Source organism: Alexandromys fortis, unplaced genomic scaffold (genome assembly GCF_014885135.2).
Source record: "Alexandromys fortis isolate MF-2015 unplaced genomic scaffold, M_Fortis_MF-2015_v1.1 scaffold_8_9099976_23576923, whole genome shotgun sequence".
NCBI lineage: Eukaryota > Metazoa > Chordata > Mammalia > Rodentia > Cricetidae > Alexandromys > Alexandromys fortis.
In genome coordinates, this window is record NW_026067899.1 from 7,221,589 (window position 1) to 7,233,628 (window position 12,040).

The 12,040-nt window shown below is 37.2% G+C and overlaps 1 non-coding gene across 1 annotated transcript; it reads left to right on the forward strand.

Annotated features, from left to right (window-relative positions):
• Positions 1-9,225: 9,225 nt before the first annotated feature.
• Positions 9,226-9,327, forward strand: LOC126489750 (U6 spliceosomal RNA). The gene has a single exon (XR_007589013.1). It is a non-coding gene; the product is annotated as a U6 spliceosomal RNA (small nuclear RNA).
• The last annotated feature ends 2,713 nt before the right edge of the window (positions 9,328-12,040 follow it).

Consider the following 12,040-nt stretch of genomic DNA (forward strand, 5'->3'; position numbering starts at 1 on the left):
TAAAATTCCCACCAATTCTTCAGCAAGGGCAAACTTCAAGATATCAATGAGAACAGGCATGACTAACCAAGGCAATTTCTTCCTGCATTAATCGCAAACTGTTCAAGAATCATCAAAGCTTTTATTTATTTGGCTTCAGACTGAACTGTTGCATTTTGCAGAAAGCAATGTTAGATGTTGCACAAGGAAGATTAAATTTTAATATAAGACCCAACTGCCACTATTAAAATGAGTGAGGAAATATTTATGTTTCATACTTTAAAAATCAAAAGATGCATGAGCATACATTTGTGCATATATATGCATATATATATATTTTCTATTTTAGATCTTTTGGTTAGGAATCTACCTTTCAACTTAGATTAGAAATATTTGTCATTATCATCCCAAGTGGCATAACTTCATTTAAACCATATGTGTGTATATTCCATGACGTCTAATTAACTGAGTGATTTTGTACTGGTTTGCACACTGTTTAATATTTCAATGATATTTTAAATTCCAAAGAGATGGTTGTTTCATGGCATTCATAGACTGTCTTTGACTTTTGTTTTCTTCAAACATTCTACTAAGGAGTTTTAATTGTGTGACGACTTTGTGCTGAAGCACTCAATGTTTATGTTATTCAACCAGTTAAGAACAAGGTTTTAGTCCAAGGTCCTCCCCCCTCCCTCCATGTCTAGGAAGAAGAGTGGGGGAGGGGGAGGGAAATGGGAGGCTGGGAGGAGGCGGAAACTTTTTTTTCTTATTCTCAATAAAATAAAAAAAATGAAAAAAAAAGAAAAAGGTTTTATGAAGGAATTCTTTGAGTGTTAAAAATTATATGCTGGTCTGTGTAATAATAGATAACACAACCAGAAAAGCTGCTAACATAGAAAAGTGCACATGTTTAGTCCAGAGCCATTTTGCAGACAAGAAACTAAATGCATAAGTAATGCACTTGGCATAATCTCAATGATCAAGTTAGTGCAGTATTTGATAATCTTTCCTCAGTTAGTTAAAGTATTGCCAGTAAGAAGTATTGCCAATAGAAAGAGCACTTTAGATTCTCATGGAGCAGCAAGGTAGATAACGCTCAATACCAAAGGGCTAAGAAGTACTGGAGCGGCAATAGATAGCATGTTAGACTGAAGCTCATGCTGAGAGGTTTGTCCCTAGGTATCAGAGTCTAATTTGCCATGCTCTACCTGGGAAAATATGATGAAGAATGGATCCTACACTTTATTTACTCATACAGAAAATGGGTCTAGTCATTTTAGCTATACCAAGGGACTTAACAGACCTGGTATAGTTTACAAGGCATAAAAACAATCCTACCAAATTTTATCTGACATTACCAACACATTAGACCCTCAGAGTTGAAATAAAAATCATTTATTATTTAACCCATTATAATTTACAAATAATATGTGGATAGTATCTTATATATTTGACAGGGTGTTTTAAGAGTGTGAATCTTTCTATTCTGTTTTGTCAAGGTCCACAGAAAAATCTAATTTTATTTGTAAATTACTTAGAAAAGGTAATTCTTCTGTGTTTTCAGTTGAGGTGATTTTAACGCCATAGATACTTTTGTTTTCATTTCCAAGAGAGATCTCATGACCTTCATTTTAAAATTAACTGTCAATGTCCTTAAAATTTCTTATCATTTTAGCAATATATCTTTTCAAAGAACTTTTGTTTTAGACAGTGAAATGATGAAAAATAATACTGAAGACAGCTTCAAGTTTTTATTATTATAAATAATAAAATATAACCCAATATTTTTATAGCTATCTAAATCTACAGATTGAATAGAATATAAAATGCAGATGGGAACACAGTATGTGTTTCTTTTTACAATTTTATTTGTTTTAATTTCAGCTTACATCCCCTTTGTCTAATGACTGAAGAAATTATATTTCTGGAAATGAATTACATACATTTAAAGGACATTTCCTTTTATCTGAAATCAAACTAGCACAAATGCTTCTCCTTTGATCATGAGCAGATTTGAAGTGTGGCTCTGGCAGGGCAAACTCCAAGTACCTACTCTACATAAATTAATCTCTGAAAGGAAAATGCATTATGCTTATAATTGAAGTTATCATTGCTAATACCACCATTAATGCTGATTGAATCTTAAATTTGTGTTGGGATCATTTATTTGAGGACACTATATCTCTTAAAAATTCATGTCAAGTACACACTATGTAGACTAATCTAGAGTCTTGAAGCTATTTCTTAGGCATTGGCAAACAAGAGATGGACAGGTTATGAATCTAGACAAAAATAAAAGCCTATACTTTATGACTAGAGGGGGTGATATACTCACAACTTAGCTTAAGTTTTTTTTAAAAAAAATATTCATTTTCATTTTGCTAAACCAAATATTCTCATTTTAAAGCATTTCTTTTTTGCTTCCTCTGCTAAGTTCTTGAACAAAGTGACATTTCTGGTTTTCCCATTTCTTCATATTCTTTTCCCTGTTTCTTCACAGCTTTCCCTGCACAGAGAGTGGACATTACCCTGTACCCAATTTCTCTTTTTGTAAGTTTATCAGGAGGGACCCTCTTGAGACCTCCCCTCTCTCCTCTAACTATATCCAGTCATTCTCCAGGTATCGTTTCCTATATGAAGGAACTGACAGCGACCACTTCCATTGTCTTAGTGTAGACAGCATCTGTACAATTCTGAGGCAGATCCATGTATAACTGGCACTTAATTTAGATAAAGATATACATACTGGATGATTTTTTTAGTAAAACCTAAATTATTTCCCTTTTTAAAATTTTGCTCATATCGAAGTTAGATATATCTTTTTTTTAAAGATTTATTTATTTTTATTATGTATACAACATTCTGCCTCTGCCCGCATGCCAGAGGAGGGCGCCAGATGTCAGTACAGATGGTTGTGAGCCACCATGTGGTTGCTGGGAATTGAACTCAGGACCTCTGGAAGAGCAGCCAGTGCTCTTAACCTCTGAGCCATCTCTCCAGCCCCAGTTAGATATATCTTTGAGTAATGCAAATATAATTACATTTTGATCTTGTTTACTGTCTTTAATGGTTTTTAAAACCTAAGATAAGGTCCATATTCCTGCTTGAGGTGTTCTCTGTTGAGCTTATCTGTATCTATTTATTCTGCAATTTTACTTGTCTTCTGTTTTTTTTGTGAGTGTTGTTTTCTGTACAAGAATTATCTCCACTGCCTCTTTGCTTGGCTTCTTCCAGTTCATCGTTTAGCTTTCTCTAACACGTGGGCACCAGTAGCTCATGTAATATAAGCTCACTCTTGCTTTCCTGGATCTTGCATTCAGTACCTTCCATAGTGATAAAGGCTCTGTGTTTCTGATGAAACCTTGGACTTCAGATGGGAAAGCATGAGGTGTGCTCAATGTGTGTTTTGGGCAAGGTGCATGCTTATTCAAGTTAGCCTCAGTTTGCACACATCAAAGATGAAGTTAATGATAGGAAGTGGTAAACTTGACAGACACTTCTGAAGCAGGACTCACTGGCAGGCTACCCTTGTTCAGACTTTCTCTCACCAAACATTCTTTAATCTGTGTCTAATTTCTATCGTGTGGGAAGGAGCATCATTGTTTTGTCCTTGCAGAGAACTTTACTTGGATGATACAAGGGGGCAAGAGTGAAAGGAGGACCAAGTGGAGCCATCTTTCCAGCCATGTAGCTAATTCACAGATCTAAGACCAGATTTAGGAAATTACAGAGTAAGAGGCAGAAGTTGGTGGTGCACTTCAGCAAGGCACTGTTGGATAAGAAAGGCAACACAAAGTTTGAAAGAAAATCGTCCTGCCTTTTTTTTTTCTCCCTGGGAGTCCATATTTTATTCGCTCAGCAGATTGGGGCCTTGAGTTTGCCAGGCTCAATTTATAGGGATTTATTGTTAAGGCTAAACCTGACAGTTAGAGAGGAAACGATTGTCTCATGGGAATATAAAAGTAGTACACAGAGCATGCTGACTTTGCTGAGAGACCTTTAAAGACATCTAAGGGACTTTTATGGATGTACATTTTTTTATTCTCTTAATGACTCTCCAAGGTATCAAAGTTCCTTGTTTGTTTTTGCCTTCTCCATTTTGTTCTCCCAACCAATCGGAGTGCTTCTTTTGTACTCTCTATTTCCTTTTTGCATAAGTTCTTACTTATTCAAGACATCTATTCCGAGTGAAAACTGTCCATAGCAATGTATGGAAGTATTGTCCCAAGGGTTCCTTGAAGTCCCAGGTTCCCCTTTTCCTGCCGATTGTTCATCATCTTCTTTCTCACATCATCTGAAAGGGCTCTGACCTCTTCTCTGGCTTCCATCAGCGCTCTCCCCTGCATCCAATCCTTGTGGGAGACCAGTGGTCTCTGTGGCTCAGAGAACTGGGAAGTGAACTTAAGAAGACAGAATGAATGTGAGAATGTCCACATAACGTGCTTGCTTTTAACAGTGGGTTCCTGGCACCCTACCAACCTCACTACAAAGCACGTCCCCTGATAATTTCAACCCTGATGTCTCAGGCTAATGGAGAAGTCTTTTGGTCACTATGAAAATTTAAAAGTAGTCCTTAAATTCTATTAACTACAAAAACCATTAATGAATATTTCATTGAAAGTCCAACCAAAAGACAAATAATCCAAAATCATGTCTATTTTTATGCTGACTGCTTATATCTTATGTTGTATTTAAAGAGAAAGTACCCCAAATCTTAAATGCTTTGAGATTATTTCCAAACTATGCCCATTCAAAACTTAAATTATAAATATAGGATTTTCTTGTACTTGACATCATTTAAAAAAGACTTAAGACATGAAGGTATGACTCCGTGGATAAAATATTCACTTTGCAAATATTTAGACTGAAGTTCAGATCCCCCATAGCTAAAGGAAAAGTCAGGTAGGCATGGCATCTGCCTATAATCCCAGCACTTAAGAGGCACAAACAGAAGATCTTCACAGCAAGCTGACTAGGCAGACTAACTGAATTGGTGAACTCTGGGAACAGTGAGAGACGCTGCCTCAACAGACAAATTGCTCCTCCATAGGAGAAACATTGAGAACGACCCTGAAGTCAACTTCCCTCCTCCACTTTCAAATGCACACAGGTGTACTTACACACACACACATGCGCCCCTCAATTTGCAAGCATGTATAGAGAATACACACATGCATCCACACCACATGTACATACACAGGTAAAATAAGAAGGGATCTTGAGGAAGACCTTCAAGTAAACCGGGTCTATCATAAGTAGATAGCTGTTTGATGGATAGGGAGGCAATCCAATTACAGAGCAGCATCGCCTATCATCAGGCTCTTGCTGTCCTCCTTTTAGCACTGTTTTACCTTCAGTACCAGGGCACTTATTGCCTGGGACCCCAAGATTCACCACTCCGGGAATTATTGGTTACTGTGAGGCCAGAGGTGCTTTTGGGAACAATGGGAACGGAAACCTTAGTATTTCCCAGCTGTCATTCTCCTGTCACAGCTGTTTAAAAGGGTTTGGGGTTCTCCTTTCATTACATATGCAGAAGTTCCATTAGTGTTAATCACATGCTCCATTTTAGAGCTGTTTTGGCCCCTCCGGTTAAATGGGCGTTTAAGCAGTTTTTAATGCATTATATGTACTTATTTTTTAAACGAGTATTATATGCCCAATTGACTGGAATGAATACAAAGTCCATCAGGTGAATACGGATTTATAATTGTTTTTTAAAGCATGTATTATTTACTCAACCAACCATGACAGCCCCTTTGGAGTCATTCCAGCTGAGAGGGAAATACATGTATGTGTCAATACCAAATAAACCCCCGTGAAACCTTCTCGCAGGCTTCTCCCTGCTAAGCTTCAAGCTTATCTGGGTAATGATTTTCTTTCAACCTCTCTCTCCTTCACAAGCAAATTCTCAAAAACCTTGTTCACTATTTTTAGCTTGCATCATCACTGTCTGTAAACCAGCAGAAACTTCCACAGTGCTTCATTTGGTCCAAATGTCTTCATCAAGATTATCAGGCACAGTGTACGTACTTAACGTTAAGACTTAATGTGGAAGAAGAGGGATCTACTTCTGCCAAGCTTGACAAAAGCAACCTACATGAATAGTAAATATAAATAAGTGATTGGATGTTATAAATTAACTGAATTGTCTAAAATTTACAAAACTAGGAAGACTCAAAAGAAGTTAGTATGTATTTTTCTTTTCAAATACAAGTTCTGTTTTGCTCATCTTTTCATAGATATAGTTAGGTTTCTTTTCTTCCTTATTTGTGCTTCTAGGGTTGTGATAAATTTATGTCTGAGCCTTCTGTATCTGTAGTATCTTTATTTTTAAAGTATAGTAACACATCAACTGTATATTAGTATATGGGAATTTGTTTGATATTTTAAAATTAAGATAGATGCATCATGTAATATTTGGCAATGTCTTCATACCTAAACCAAATGAAAGATGGGTGATGTAGCTTCTAATTTAACTCATAGGTTCTGTGGTAGAGTTGAGTCCAGATTAACTTCAAGAAGAAAATGTGTTGCCTATTGTCACAAAAGTATAGCATACGGAACTTCAGTGTTTAACTGGATGGAATTTAAGTATGTTCAGATTTCCAAAGGACTTCACAAAGACCCTTCCACTTGTAGCCTATCAAAAGTAGACATGAAAAAGTGATAGTATTCTCTGACATGGTCAAGGAAACATCAATCCAGTGGTGGATACATGAGAAGATTCTTCTGTGTCTTCACTGTTAGCAGACATTGGTGTTGGGGAATATTATTTTAAGGTGTGTAACTTTTGTTTATGCTGCATTTGTTTAACTCCATGAAGCTGTGATTCTTTGCCTGTATAAAACACCTGATGGTCCTAATAAAGAGCTGAACGGCCAATAACGAGGCAGGAGTAAGGATAGGTGGGGCTGGCAGGCAGAGAGGAAAAATAGAGAAGCCTGGAAGAGGGAGAGAAAGCAACAAGAAAACAAAGGAGGCTATCAGGGCCCAGCCACCTAGCCCCCAGCCCCCCACTCCCTACAGGGTAGGAGTGAAAGTAAGATATACAGAAGTAAGAAAAGGAAAAAGTCCAGAGGCAAAAGGTAGTTGGGATAATTTAAGTTAGAAAAGCTGGAAAGACACAAGTCAAGGCCAGGCATTCGTAACAAAGAATAAGCCTCTATGTGAGTAATTGATTTGGAAGCTGGGTGATGGGACCCTCAAAAGACCAAAAGGTCAAAAGAATAAAAAGTAAAGCCAAAACAAAATAACAAACCCTGCACACTGGTGGTGGCGTCAGCATTTTCTTGGAGGTGTGCTTGCAGCCTGAGGTTCTAGTCTGAGAGTTTGCCCATGTGGAAGTACCCTAAGCTCAGGTATGCCTACTAGATGCTGCTAGATGTATCCCAGACTCTGGTTTTCCATTGCTCTTACATATCTGATATGAAAAGAAGTTCTGATAACGTAGTTCAGAGAGTAGGCAGTGACAGGTGGAATACTGTTTCTTAATGGGAATGAACAGATATTCACCTTCATAAAATGTGTCTTTGAGAAGTCATAGAGCTAGGACTCCATGGTGAATTGTTTTGGTGATCCTAGGCATTGAAAATAGGGATTGGCACATGCCAGGCACAGTCTCCATCTCTCCAGGCTGAAATTCCTACTACTGAATAAATTGTCATGCTGGACATGTTTTATACCTGTATTGCTCAACTGTAGATTATTATTATTGTCTGTAGGTGGTGGAGGCCATTTAACCACCACACATGTACGTTTCCTTCTCTTATTGAACTTCCTTGTCTTTCGTTCCATACACCTTGCAATTCTCTGTCGTCATCTTCCTTCTACAAATACTGACTGCAAGTTTGTTGTTTCTTTCTGTCAGAATTTGGCTCTGAGTAGAAAGCTCAAGTCTTTAAAACAGCCATAGTTTAGTAAGAGCCATATATATATATATGTATATATATATAATAAAATACTCTAATTTAATAAAGGTAGTTGGGTTTTGACAGTGGCTTGAATTGGTAAAACTTTGTTTGATGTAGACATGTCTACGTATGTGTTAACCTTTAGCTTAGCTGGACTTTTTCTTAAATTGAAGGAAGAAATTTCCTTGCAGAATCAAAAGTATCCCATTAAAACTATTAGAATTCTTCAGTGCCCTTCTCAGGGAGTAGATTCATTAAATATATTCATTTTAAAGAATATAAAATATGCAGTTAATAAATTCCATACAATAAAAATAGTACGTGCACATGCATGCACACGTGTGCGCGCGCACACACACACACACACACACACACACACACACATGCTCAGCAGTAAGCCACATTTTAAGTTGGACAGTACTGTTCATAGCATTGCAGAATCTGACCAAGAGCATAATTTACAAAAGAATAAAATAATATTTTATGGTACTGTAAAAAGACTATAAAAGTGTTAGCATGGCATTTTCCTCCTCATTTTCATTTTAAGAGATTTTCAGAATTACTCACAGTGCAGATCTGGCGATGAGCAGAACCTGCCATCAATCTTAAACCGCATTCCAGCTGCATACTTTGTATTTTTTTCCGCCAGCATGCTTTTCCTCCTGTTTTATAAACAACTTAATTCCATTTCTATGTTTCTGTCCCAAAGTGCAATGCCCTTTGTGAACGGGCACCGTACAAATTTCCACAGAGTAATCACACCGATTAACTGACCTAGTTCATTAATTAACACACTCGAAGAACTCTAAGAAGTTTCCCAGAGAGGTGAGTGCTGATGTGACATCGACCGTGACATTTCCTTTTAGGTTGTTGCTTTTCTTGTATTTTTAAAATTTGTTTTCTATCCCCTGGTTATTTACATCCTCGAACAGTGATATTGCTGAAAACGTTGTATTAGGCAAAAACAGCTTCTACATTCAGTGATCTCTCAAAGTTCGCAAGCATTTCACTAATTGGAATAATCGTTAGGATTTACCGACTCTTGCATTGGGAAGGTGGCGGGCAGCTGAAGGCCCTTCTTCTCCGATGCAGCTATTGACATGAAAATAATTAAGTGAAAAGCACCAACACTGAACAGTGTGGCGCTTGCATTTCATAAAAATACAGAGAAAATTGTGACTTTTAAATGTTGATTGCTACTAACAGTTGGAGCTTCTATTCTCTTTGATGCAGATAGAACAGGGATTTCATAAGGACTTCCTTGCAATGGACAGGAACAAACAAATAAAGCCTTGCTATCTGTTGTGTGCTTTGCAAATAAACAAACAAACAAGTGCTCTCTACGGCAGCACCTATTCTAAAATTGGAACACTACAAAGAAGATTAGCATGGCCCCTACGCAAGGATGACAAAAAAAAATGATAAATGCATGTTTCCCTCAACTTGCTTTTTAAAGAACATGTACTTGTGATCCATCTATCCTATGCTGCTTTTTATTATAGCTAAAGAGAGATCTTTTTAAAAACTTGCTTTATTCTTACATATTTCTCAATGCTCATTTTGTTAAGGTATCTCAAACTCCATCAATTTGATTCAAAGGAAAAGAAACCATCCTGGCATGGCAGAGATATCATTTTGTTCCGAGAAGTCAGAACGTTCATTCTGGTTTTCAAGCAAGAGGGAGAGCAGATGCATTTAAGGAGTCAAAGCATTCTGCCTTGCCCTGGCTCTGGCTCTCAGAAGCCCCCGCTGTCCACACTGCAGCGAGACTGGTCGCATGCCTGGTTCAAAGCTGGCCTACACACATGCTGGAAGGGCTGTGTGAAGAGATGCAGAGCTGTCTGCTCTCCCACATACCACCACATACACTCCCTGGTTCAGCAATGCTGAGAAGACCCGGCAAGAGGTCTTAAAGCCGATGCTGCCTTACAGACTCACAGGCTGGCAGGCAGTCATGTCTTCAGGCTGCAAACGGTTCACCCGATGTTTAGTTTCACGTGTATTAGAGAAAGTAGAAGGACTCCCTACATCTTTATTGGTTAAATAAACATTCTGTCAAATGTTGCAACTGAAGCAGGCCCACGAATATGATCCTAAAAAGGGGCTAAACCTGGCTTATCTTGCATATCACATTTGGTAGGTGCTTTCAAGTTTTCTCTGCATGACACAGTGCAGTGCTGGGAAGAATCCACTGTGATACAGATACCAGGCTCTGCGTATGCTTATTGACGGCGACACCGTCTAATCAAAGAGGGACATAATTAAGTGCTGAGGCTCAAAGTGTCTTTGAAGTCAGAATTCTGCTGATTTTTTTTTATTTTATGTGATTGCTTACAAATTAGTTCTCTATTTGCTCCTAAAGAATACACTTAAACACTCAATCAATGAATAACCTACAGCAGTTTGTTGTAGATTCAATAATGGGAATGGTGCACTGTAGCAGGATAGTCAGATATACCCATAGGGAGTGTCAGTGGTCAAAATGTTTCCATTGCCAGAAGGTACTCTGAGAATGGTCTGGAAATTCGATACAGCATTGACCCTACATTGGAGTCAGGATCCACAGTCAGTTTCCCAACTGTATGGGAAGTTTTAAAGAAAGAACGGTTTAAAAAAAAATACATAAATTTTAAGAATCTATTTCCAACTATATTTTTTAAAAAAATAATTTTAATTGCATTAGTTCAAATGAACTACCCAGCAAAACGTAATTATTTTATTATATGTGAAGTGTCTCTAAAATTGTTGCATTTTCAAAGTAGTTTTATCAAGTGTATTAGCTCATAGCTATTGATGTTGATTTTTTTCAATAAAGTTATCAGTGCATTAAGGACAGGATAAGTGGTTAAATGTCTATGTAAACAGGCTACAGCAGTTTGCGAAATGCCATGTAAGTATGTTTGCTTTGTACTTTGTTCCCGAGAACTGCCAGCTTATTGTTGTTAAAACACACATCAGTTTCATAGTGCATAGCTCTTAGGTCCTTTCATTTGTATCGTAATTCCAAATCACTTGGAGATGACAACTTTGTTAGCCTACCGTTGGAATAAGACTCAAAATTAGAATGCCCAGCATTAAAAAGCAACACAAATTGGACTATTCTCAGCTTGGGGAAGTGGACATTTCTTGTGACTTTTATACTCACTGTCTCAGGAATTACAAAATTACGAACACACATTAAAATGGCAACATAGCAGGTAAACTGTGATGCTGTCTTTGGGCATGCTAGGTTTTGTATTGTAAAATGATTTCATTTGAAGAATACATGTTATGGTATTTACTATGGTAAATGTTATACTTATGTGCATAAAGCCTGAAAAGATACGCGTGCACATAGAAAGATGTAATTCAGTGTTTCATTTGGTGAATGTATATGAGACATAAATTTTCTCTGCTTTGAGATGCCAATGCTGAAATATCAGTTTGACATTTATAATAATTTGGTCTAATAATGTGGAAAAATGGAAGCGTTTGCAAGGATGCTGAGGATAAAAGTCTCTGATATGCTTTTATGCATAGCTTCTTGTCGATTTTTATTTGCTTATTTTAATTAATTAATTTTTAGACAAGGTCTAGACTCAACTCAAATTTCCTAGCCCCAGACATCTGATGATTTTTTTAAGCTCAATTTTTGTATGTTAGGTTTCAATAATGCCTGGAAACAGTAAGAAAGTAAATGGTAAATTTTTCCACTTTGGTTGACAGGCTTTTTTTTTTTTAATGTAGAAGCTACTTCTTAGGGAAGTTGCACCAAGGCTCATGGCTTATTAATTAATATATAAGTTTATGAAGACCTATGCATAAGCTCTCTATAAGTAAATAGTGTTTATCTATCTGTAGTAAAATATATGCTGGTACAACAAGAGTTTACCAATAAATACAGGAATGAGGTAACTTAAATATCCTATTGGGCTTTTTCTTCCCCCTTGGACTTTCTTCTATTTGAAGATGGACTATGCTATACTATAAAATAATGTAGCTAATTCTGATCTGCCCAGGAAAATTGTGGATCTTAGCTCTAAACACAGTAAGGCTTGCACACGGTGAACTCATCCGTACTGGACATACGCGAAGTGCCTGAAATTGAGGTAGGCACCTCATTAGATATGTGAAAGCTGCTAAGTCTATTCTGCATTCTATATTCATGG